An 11,848-nucleotide genomic window follows, 5' to 3' on the forward strand; every position below is an offset into this window, starting at 1 on the left:
GGGGGACTGGAGGGGGGGAGGGGGAGGGAAATGGGAGGCGGCGGTGGGGAAGAAACAGAAATCTTTAATAAATAAATAAATTTAAAAACAATAAAAAAATTTAAAAAAAACGGACTCGCTTGCAAATCTTTTGAAAGAATTCCATAGAATGTACTAGAAAATAAAAGAAATGGATGTGCCTATGTACCAGAGAAGAAGGATCTATAGAGGCTTGACAGGACTGTGGAATAGCACATCAGTTTCCCAGACCACAGTAAGTTTCCTCATTAGACTTTCTTTGGACAGCCAACTTGCAAATAATAGCATGAAGACTTATTGTTAATTATGAAGGCTTGGCCTTCAGCTCAGTCTTATTCCCAACTAGCTTTTCAAATTAACTTGTTTCTATTCATCTATGTTCTGCCAAGTGGCTTTTACCACTTTCCCACTCTGTATGTCTGACTTGGTCAGTGTCTCACTGGCATCTCTCACACATCTGAATTCATCGTGAGGTCCTCTCTCTCCCCAGAAGTCCCAACTATTCTCTCCTGCCTAGCTATTGACCATACAACTCTGCATTAAACAAATCACAATGACACATCTTCACACAGCATAAACACCTATTCTGTAACACTGTACAAATATTGTTAATATACTTCTAAATTTATTCTTTTAATTCAAGATATTCTATCTGTGATTTAAAAAAGTACTCAAATAAATTTCTTATAAAACCAACTCAATCCCTCAGCAGCTGTTTTCTTAACATAAGATAAAGTTCTAGGTTTAGGATAGAAAAAACTTCTGTAACTTCCTGAACTGTGTTGGTTAAATCTCTTTGAACTACATTATGCTTGATCCTTTTACTATATTTCATTTAATTAAATAAGAAGAATATTAGAGAATATTTATTTTCTTCTTGTTCAGTCTCTTGATGTTTAAATTTTGTTCTTCTTCAGCTTCTGCTTTAATGAAATGGTTTATTGAAGTCCATCATCTTAAACTACATCACTGACTTTACTAACTATAGATTTTGAAAGCATAAACTGAACCAGAAATGCTGAAATCTTGCTCATCTGACAAGCTATTATGTTTGGTGATTTGCTACCTAGATTTGTAAGAGGTAAGTATGTGCATCTCTTTTAGCTCTATGCTCAGTGACTTTTTTGGTTTCATAGAATGTCTGATGGGGGAGAATTATACATTAATATTATTGGGAAACAATCTAAAATCAGGACATTGTTCCAAGGTAGAAGTTATGTGCTTATAGAGGGTTAACTGTGTGGTCTATATTTACATATACTCTTGTTTTTCAAAGTCAAGAATCCATCTTTGGTGGCATTTATCTTCGTGTAACTATTTCCCCAACTACATTGGATATTAAGAACAGCCATTTATTCACTTGTCATTGCTATGACACAATATATGACCAAATCAACTTAAGAAAGGACTGCGTTTGCCTCAATATGAGGGTACAGTCCATCCTGGCAGGGAAGTCATGGTGCAGAATTTGAGGCAGTTAGTTGATCACATTGCATCTATAGTCAAGAAGTAGAGAGAGATGAATCTTGTACATAGTTTAGGTTCTTTTTTTTATTCAGACTTGGACCTCTGTGAATAGAGTGGTAGCATCTACATTTAGTGGCAGTCATACTGCCTCCATTTATCTAATCTATAAATACCTCTATCACATGCTTAGACTTGTGTCCTAGGTGACTCTAGATTCAGGCACCTTGACATATATATTTGCCATATGTCAAATACAATGTTAGCATCTTTAGACTTTGAAAGTTGTAAGATAAAAATATTTGCAATTAGGTGCTTTAGTCTTGATAGGAAATATCAAATGTCCTATAATTTAATATTTTGCTGTTGAACCAGCAGTAAAATATAAAGTACATTCTAATTTTTTTTCATAAATGTTTTGTATCAAGTGACACTTAGAAGATGTGATAAATATTTTGCTTTTTTCCATCTAGATTTTCAATGAAAGTTATATTAAACCTTCACACGTTTTTATTATCTGTTTTATTTTTTCCATTATACTGTTGATAATGACTATTATTTCCCTATGATTATTAGCATTTTTACCTTTCTGATTACATTATGCATGCATTCATTGGCCACTTTCTCTATTAAAGCCCTTGACATAGTAATCACAGTTATTTTATCTGTGGTGATCCAATTCTGATCAACTCAATATCTCTGCAATTTCTGGGTCTGGGTCTGATATTTTCTTCATTTATTGTGAATGAGTTGATTATCTTTCAGCAAGCTACAAGATTTTTTTAAAGCTACATATAGCAGGTCAAAAAATTGTACTGTGATGTTTGAGGTTATTTGACTAGGAGCAGGCTATGTATATGTTGTAGTTACAGGTATCAATGACTAAATATTCTCTAGTGTTATTGTTTTTATTTCCTCTGTTGTCCTTGGCCACCCTAGAAATTCCTGAAATGCAACTAAATATCATATTTTTTATCTGTAATTCCCCCTATTGTGTGAGATACTATTTGTGTGGTATTAAGGTATATTCTGAAATATAATTGATCTTCACTATTTTAAGGATAGCAATACTGGACTGTGATGTTTGCAAATGGTTCCTACCATTCTTCCCTATCTCAGGAATTATGTAATACAGAAAGATTCAAGGAGCTGGAGTTATTGGATAGTTCTTATCTGAGTCACTTAGGCTCAAGCTGTACACAGAGTGGTTAAACTATGGAAAAAATCATTTATTTTATGGAAATACTTTTATCAATTTCATGAGAATTTTGTATTATGTATTTTGAACATGTTCAGTGTCTTTCCCCTGACTCTCCCCTTATCCACCTTATCCCTTCTCTTTTCCATGCCTGCTCAAATTGGATGAGTTTTATTTTTCTAGTTTTTCTCCATGAAGACAAAAATTAGTTTGAGTAGCTAGTGGAGTGGGCCTGTTCTGGTATATAGTTAACCTATGAAGGATAACATCACTGAGCAAAACTGACTTTCACAGTCTATATCAAATGCCAATAACTCATCAGCTACTGTTGGGAATCCATAACCAGTTTATACCCTCGGTACTGGGATTATATCTAGATTGAATTTAATCAAGCATTGTGTATTCTGCCATAATCACTGTGTGTTAATATGTGTTGAAATAGGAGGCGCGGGGCTGCGTCCCCAACACCCCGGCCGCTTGGCTAGCTTATGCCCGAAATAACAACACACAAACTGTATTCATTTAAGAACTGCTTGGCCCATGAACTCTAGCCCTTACAGGCTAATTCTCGCACCTGGACTAGCCCATTTCTAATAATGCGTGTAAGCACCCCCAAGGTGCGCTTACCGGGAAGATTCTAGCCTCCGTCCATGCTGTCCGGGAGCAGAGCAGAGTCTGACCTCACTTCCTCTTCCGCCCAGCATCCTATTCTGTTTATTCCACCCACCTATGTTCTAAGCTATGAGGCCAAGCAGTTGGTTTATTATAATTAATCAATTACCTTCCTCCATCAAATACGTGCAACTACCCTGTTGTCCCTGGAAAACACCATTTCCTTGAAGTCATCTACCACCTGTCTCATAATCTTTCAAGCTCCTATTACATGAAGACTCCTGACTGTTGAAGGGAAGAGTTGTAATATGGAAATCTCATTTAGAGCTGAGAGCTCCACAGCCTTTTATTCTCTGCACATTAACAAGTTGAGGTTCCCTGGATTAATAGCCATTTCATACAGGAAAAACTTTTCCATTGAGGGTTGACACATAATCTGATCAATGAGTACAGCAATAAGTCATTTTAGAAATCATTTAAATAGTCTATTTAGCAGAATAAAAGCATTGGGTTCACCCCTAGGACCGATGATAAAACTATGCACAGGTTACTACTTTATTGATGCCAGATAGGAGTTCCATCCCACGGAGCAGGCCTAAAGTCAATCAGAAAGAGTTGTTCATTTCCATAACACTTCTGCTAATATTATACCGGAGGTCAGTCAAGAGTGTTGGAAAAAGGCTAAATTCTTGGAGATAGTCTATGGTACCCCATTGTCTGACAACTCAAAAAGAACTCATCCATTCTAGGTAGTGGGACTTACATTTGACAAAATAGTTTCTTACAAGCAGATGTTTCTTAAGGATACCATAATATATGTACATTTCAAAACTGATATTTGTAATGGTTCAGTTTTTTTTTTCAAATTTCTCTAAGCTAGTCTTATCTTGGAAGAGGAAAACATAGAGACTGATTACATCAGAAGGCATGTAAGCAGGACTATTGTCCATTTTTTTACACTTATGATTGTTATACAAGCATCTGGCATACAATGGAAAGTACTGTCCTTGACACTTGTCAAGGTGTTTATAGAAAGATAAACTGAGCAAGCAAGGAGTACAGGGTGATGGGGATAAGCAAGTAAGTGTCAATATTCTTCTTCTCTTTGCTTCAGTTCCTGTTTCCAGGTTTCTGTCTAGTTCTTGACCTGACTTTCCTTCATGATTATCTACAACTATAAGTTAAAGCAAATCCTTTCTCCCAAGTTGCTTTTGGTCATGGTATTTTATCACAGCAATAAAATCTGGACTAATACAAAAATTGGTAGCCAGTTTATGAGATAATATTTACTGTGACAAACATGATTGTGTTGTTTTGTGAAGGATTAAGTAAGGACTTTGGGGTTTTGAACTGGATAAGTCATTAAGTGTTCAAAGCTTAATGAGTTATTCCATGGAAACCTGGCAACTAAGAGTGTTGAGACATTAAAACTTGTTAAGTTTCAGAGGGAAGAAAAAACTGTTTCAAGGTTGATATTCAGCCATTTTGTATTAGGAATCTGTGATTCTCATCAGATGAGGCTGATAACTCAGTTTGTGACTAACAAGAGACCTGCATTACTGATGTGAAATCTTTGCTTCACTTGGACAACTAATGCTTGTCAATTTGGGGCTGAAATATCAGCTGTAATTATGAAGTGACCAACATTACTGAGAAGATATATTCTGAGAATATTTTTTCAAGGTTAGTTCACAGATGCTATAGTCCATTTGGAACAGAAATGGACTATTGGCAACAAAATTTTGTAATATATAACAGTCTCCTATATGGTACTTGTTTTGAGGGGATGGAGAAATTGTGGAGAGCAGATGAGATTTGGCACCATGAGGGGCCAAGAAAGGCTAATGGGAAAGTACAGCCTGAGTTGCAATAAAGTTTTCAGGATTAAAGAGGACATAGAGAAAACTTGAGGTGCGGTACCATGTGACAGGGTCACAAGCCCTGAAGAGAAGTCAGGAGAGGATATTGGTGAAGGTAAAGCTCAGTTACAATAGAGACTGCAGAATATTAAAAAAAAAAAAAAATCAGAACAGTATGATAGCTACAAAGGACAGCAACAGCTGTGGAGTAGAGCTTGTCTGAGCCTATACAACACATTATTTATGCAATGGATGGAAAATCCAGAGAAGCTGAGCTGGGAAGGCTCTTGGGACCCCAGAGAATTATTAGTGGGTTCCAGGTGTCAAACACATTTTTACAGTTGAATTTTAGGTTTGCTTTGATCTGATTGTGACTATGTCACGGTTCTTCATGGATAGAGTAAGCAAAAGAGTCCTCAAATTCTTTTGATTTTATAAGAGCCCACAATTGAGAGATATTGGATTTTAAAGAGATGTTGAATATTATGAATATTTAAATTTTAAAGTGAAACTTTTAAGTACTTTGAAAGTTATGCTATGTTTTATATTATGATGTTAACAGAATATCTTAGGGACAAAAAGAAAGAAAGGGTTATGGTTCAATAGAGATAGAAGTAGTGACAAATGGGAAACTGTGCTGATTAGTTTTTTTGTCAACTTGAAAGTCAAAGTTATCTCGTAAACCTTTTCATCCCCAGATTGATTTTTGTCATGTTGTTTTAATACAACAGAAACCATATTAAAGTGACAAATGCAAAATTCTAACTTCTAAAACCTTGTATTTAGAGTATTCAGATATAAAAATATATGTTCATTTAATAAAACAATTAAAATAAATATTCATATGAAAACACTACCTGGTAGTGAATCTATGTGGTCTGTTATGGAAATCTACATGTTCTTTAACACACAGTTTCTATTCTAGAGTCCCTTCATATATTGGAGTTTCATGTACTTATAATTAATGCTGATATTAAGATAAGTTTATAAAAGCAATGCTTAATACAGTAATGTATAAATGTGTAGAGTAAAACAAGGTAAGAAATGTTGGTAATTGTCAGAGATTAGGAAGACTAGGCAACTCAGAATTATCTGGAAATGTGTTCTTTCAGGTCAGTTCCAGCTCAATTTCTCCAAGTTCTGAATGTGCAGTGTCTTGAGCAATAGAATCTTACCTTCAAGTAATAGAAGGTCACCAAGGAAAGGACAAAAGCTCATACGGTTTAGGAGTCTCTTAGATCTCTTTGATCAACAACTTGAATAATAGTTTTTTTTCAATCATGCTTTGGGGATTGTTATATAGTCTATGGGGCAATCATTATTATTCTGCATGGCTCCTTTTAATACACATACACACACAAAACACACACACACACATACATTGTATCTCAGTTTCTCAAAGACTCCTGGGGTTAGTATTACCATTATCTTTGCTGATTATCTCCTGCCTTTGGGAGTCCAGGATGTTCATTTGACTATATGTATTTTTTGATCTCATTTCTGAAAGTGTATCTTTAGTTCAGTTACACAGGCATTAAATTTGATCCTTTAGAATTTTTGGACAAAGTTATTGGATAGAAATCTTTTATATAATTCTGTTGAAGAAATATCTGACTTTTACAAGACAATGGGTCTTCAATCTAACTTCATACAGTCATGTTCTGAAATTGCAATACTTAATAATGTGAGGACCAGAGTACTGGAAGGCTATTCCTACCTTCATGGAAGACTTTATGAAAATGAGAGTGATCATTTCTGGCATGCATATTAACATAGTAATGTATAGCTGGAAATGATCTACATATTTTTTCCTATTCTATGTGCTTGCAATACTAATCCATACATTGCCATATACACATTTAAATAATCATTTTCACAGGATCAATAATGAACTGTAAAAAAATAACATGGTTTAGTAAATAATTTTGTGATGATATAATGTCACACAAACTAAATAAACATGGAGCCTCGTCTAAACTATCTCACTATACTGCTCCCTTTTGCCATAGCCTAAAATTCCTTCTATCTATAGTCAGGAGTACAATTATATTGTCATCTAGGATACAGGAGAAAAATATAAAATGATTCAGGCAACTACACACAGGCTAAGCATTCACTGAACTCAAACCCAAAAATCTGATTCGCTTTAAATGTAATTCTGATCCTAAACTTCAATTTATTTAAATTACTCATTCATTTGTATATATTCTAGGATATTGTACTCCACACTTAACTGCATACTTCAAGTACTTATTGGAAGTTGTAAAAGTAAGAAGTGTTAAAGACATCAAGACGTTTGCTGCATTTCTGGATATTTACACTAAATATCTACTTAGAAAAACAAAAAATTAGATAGAACCTAAACTATAAGAAATAACAAAGCAGATATATAGCATAAGCAATTATTGCATTGTTCTTTTTCTGAATATCAATATGTAACTTTAATAATTTCTTATGTAGAAAATAATTTCTAAGTATGTCATATGTAAAAACAGAAAAGTATAACAAAGGAAGACAAAATCCTAAATTGTGATTCAGGGCAATTCTTTTTTTATAGTTTGCTCTGGAAAAAAAAACAAAAACAACTAAGATTGGCCATAAATCGTGTAAGATGTGAATGTTTCACATTTCTAAAATCCAAACATAGTAGGTTGGAATTAAATAGTAGGTTGAAATTAAATATGTATAAGCCTTTCAGATGTATTTGGTAATTATATTTTTTCTACAGTTTGGAGATTATAGAAAGTGTATTCTAGTCATTGTGAAGATGCATCGTCTGTATTGCATTTGCTATGGGAGAGGCATGACTGAATGACAAAGTGTGAGAGAAAGCCACACACAGGGATGACAGAGGACGTCTCAAAAACATCAATGCATATTTCTTTCCAATGAGGAAACCTCCTCCTTTTTCCAAATAATTACACAACTAAGTCAGCAATAAAAGAAAATAAACTTCTTTAAAATACTTGAACATATTTATCATTGGACAATATGCTTATATGAGAGAATAACTTTATTTTGTATGTTATATTGTTAGTTCAAGATAAAAGTATTGCTCTGCAATGTTGGTGGAAAACATAATTTAAGATTCAGGATGGTTCACATTTGCGTCCAAAACTTATAAAATCCAAATGTAACAAAACACATTTATAGTTAGTAGACACCTGTGTCTGCATCTTGGGATTTGTGGAGAGACTTCCCTTGTCATTCTGAGTCACAAGAGTGACTATTTTGAATTTCACTAGCCACTCTTTGGTCTAAAAAATTAATTATGTTTTGGCTATGTTTTGCATGTGTTGTGGAAACGCATCTTAGGACCTTGGCTTATGAATACTGACATTACTGATAAAAACTGTTGTTCCTTCTTGTTAAGCACTACTGACTATTGGTGTTATATTAATAACTGTATTTTGACACAGTTCTCATTTTTTGCACTCCTTTTCATTTGTACTTGAAATAGGCTGCAGTTCCTACATTAAAGCTTGTTTGACACTTGGGGTAAGTGTTCCCCCTAAGCGTGTTCACTTGACAGTTTTATGCAAATTAATGTTGTGTAGTTTAAAGACTCACTGCCTGCTATGTGCTTCTGGTTGTATTTCAGGAATTCCCTTGATGTTTATTGGAAAAAGGAAGTGAAAATTTTATTATTTCCCTTGTTTTTATACTTTATTAATTCGGGAAGCAGAAAAAAAGTCTATATAGTAGACTTTTCAAAAAATCTATAAAGCACATAGATTTACGAAATGGATATTATATTATTTTGTCATATAAACAAATACATCTACCCCAAATAAAGACATGCTTAAAATAACAACAGAAACAAACTCTGCAAAATATTTTGCTTTCAGTTGTAATTACAGATGTCTGTATCTGTCTGTGGGTTTGTTCATGCAAATGCGTGCAGAGCCAAGAGGAGGATGTGGATCTTACTGAGCTCAGCTACAGCCAGTTGTGAGTAGCAGGGCACGGTGCTGGGATCCAAACTCAGATCCTGTGCAAGAGCAGGGTGCACTAATAACTGCTCAGCCATCACTCCAGCCTCTAAGAGTTCATGTTTGTATCTTAATACCTGTTGAGTTCATTTTCTAATTTTATTTGAAAAAATGACTCTTAATAAAGATGTAAAACATATATGAGTGAGTACATCTTTAAGTTAGTTTTTTTATGACAAAATAGCTACCAACAGGTTGACAATTTGATCAAATAGTGCAACTGGTTTCAGCAAAATTATAAACTGAAATCTTATTTATTTAGTATAATATATATGACTATTTAATATTTTCATAAACTTCACTCCTTGCTGTGACTTGGTGTAAATTTTTTTTTATGACTAACACAAATAATATAACTTTAAGTTTCCAATCAGAAAGTTCCCAGTGATTTTTTACAACCTAGCATACCTCCACAGTTTAATTATGGGATCCTTCCTTAATCCCATGTATCTCTTTCTGCATTCTTAAGCTAAATTACTATTCTATCCGGGGCCTGATGAAATCAGCTGCTGGTGAATCCAAAATAGAGATTAACCAAATTTTATTTCTCTATTCATTACTTGATGGATATTTGGAGAATTTCCAATATCTGGCTTATGAATTATGAAGTTATGAATATTCATATGTAATTACTTTGTGGCTTAGATTTTCATTTATATTGGGTAATAAAATGTCGGTCATATAAATAACTACATGTTTAAGATTTTAAGAAAGTACAGATTTACTAAAATTGTTATTACACTTATACTAGTAATCTCTGAGTTTTCTGCTTTATATACATGTCAGCCAGCATTTGCTCCTGTCTTTGTATTCAAAGACCCTATCTTAGTAGCTGTTCTTTTTTATCTTAATTTTCATTATTTTAGTAATGTTTTGTTGGGTTCTGTGACCTTCCTTGATGACTAAGAGAGAGTAGTCATTTTGCATCTTCAAGAGTGATGTGTCCATTCAAATAATTTGCAAGTTTTGTTTTAGTGATGAGGCGATTCAATTTAATACTGGTTGCTGAGGACCTCATATTTTATGAGTGAAAGTCCTTTCCAATACACACACACACACACACACACACACACACGGATTTTTAATTTTAAGACGTACAGTGTTGCACTGAAGGTATGACTAGGAGATAGGGAATACTTTCTGCTCTCCTAGAAGACCGGAGTTCAGTTGCTAGACTCCACTCTATTTGTCTCAGAAACTGCCTGTAATTCCGTTTCTAGTGAATCAGATAAGGCAAGAAATGAGTCAGGCACAATGTTGGGGGAATTTCAAAACCTGACTGAGCAGGATGGCAGCTCTTGTGGTTTAAAAGAAGTAGGTAAATAGAAAATATCAGAGCTAATTCAGGTGAATCATTATGCCTTGGATAGTGTACAACCACTCCTCTAACTTTACATTGTTTTAATTATCCTGAGTTGGATGTACCAAGAAGATCCTGGAGTCCTTGTGTAGACAGATATTTCTCTGTGCCACCAGTTTCTAAAAGATGACATGGAACCGAATCATTAGTTATGAACGCTCAGCCTATATCTTAGGCTTGTTCCACTAGTTCTTATAATTTAAATTAACCCATTTCTATTCATCTATTTGTTGCCAGGTGCTTTTGTCTCTCCTCCTGCATGTCTTGCTCCCTCTGCATCTGGCTGGTGACTACTTTATTCTTCCCTGAGCTCTCTATCCTCAGAAGTCCTGCCTAGCCTCTTTTTTGCCTAGCTAATGACCATTCATCTCTTTATTAAAACCAATCACAGTGACACATCTTCACACTGTGTAATAGAATAATCCACGATATGTCATGGCCTCATAAAGTTTTTAGCATTCTCATGTTTATCACAATCTATAGAGCATAAGGAAAAGTTCTGAATAGGGCCAGATAAAATGATCTCCCTAAAAGCAGGAGGAGTAATTTCCTAAAGAGATTTGGTCATAATTTTCTCAGGGAAAGCCATTAAATGAATTATAATGTACAAGGGCCCCCAAGCATGCTACCCTGGAGAGAGCAAAACCGAAAGTAAGAGACAGGACAAAAGCAATCAGAGCATTCAGCTCTGCTACATTGGAACTGTGTCAGACAGCTGTGCTGGCTAAATGACATGTTTCCAGGGGATATGGCTGTGCCACCTCTGAGGTCTTTTTTTCTGTACTATATGGTTTCAGTATATATGGTTTCCCATAAGCAGCTGGGTGTCCAAGTAAGAGAACAAATATGTACTTAAACCAGTGAGTTTGGGCTGTTCACTTGCTGTCATTTAAATCACTAGCAAATATTTTTCCTTAACTCACTGAAGACACAAAGAAACAAATTATGAACAACTAACTAAAATAAATATGGCGATGAATTAATTTTAACACTTTCTTGGGAAACAATTAAAATGTCAATAAAACACTAAGAAACATAGAATACATAGGATAGAAGCACAATGTTTGCAAAAACGTTATAGAGGGGAACACATCATACTATATCTCTTTTGATTTTTTTAACTGGTGATTCAATTTAGAGCCCCATCTATGCTTAGCAAGTGTTCTATTACTCCAGCCTTACCTTACATTTAAATAGCATAGACTTTGTGATACATTTCACAGCTAGTTGAGTAAAAATTGCCTATATTTGATACTCTTAGAAAAATATAAATATTAAGATGAAAGTTATTTTTTTAAGTTTTGTTATTTATTTATTTATTTATTTATTAAAGATTTCTGTCTCT

Source organism: Alexandromys fortis, unplaced genomic scaffold (assembly GCF_014885135.2).
Source record: "Alexandromys fortis isolate MF-2015 unplaced genomic scaffold, M_Fortis_MF-2015_v1.1 scaffold_61, whole genome shotgun sequence".
Lineage (NCBI taxonomy): Eukaryota > Metazoa > Chordata > Mammalia > Rodentia > Cricetidae > Alexandromys > Alexandromys fortis.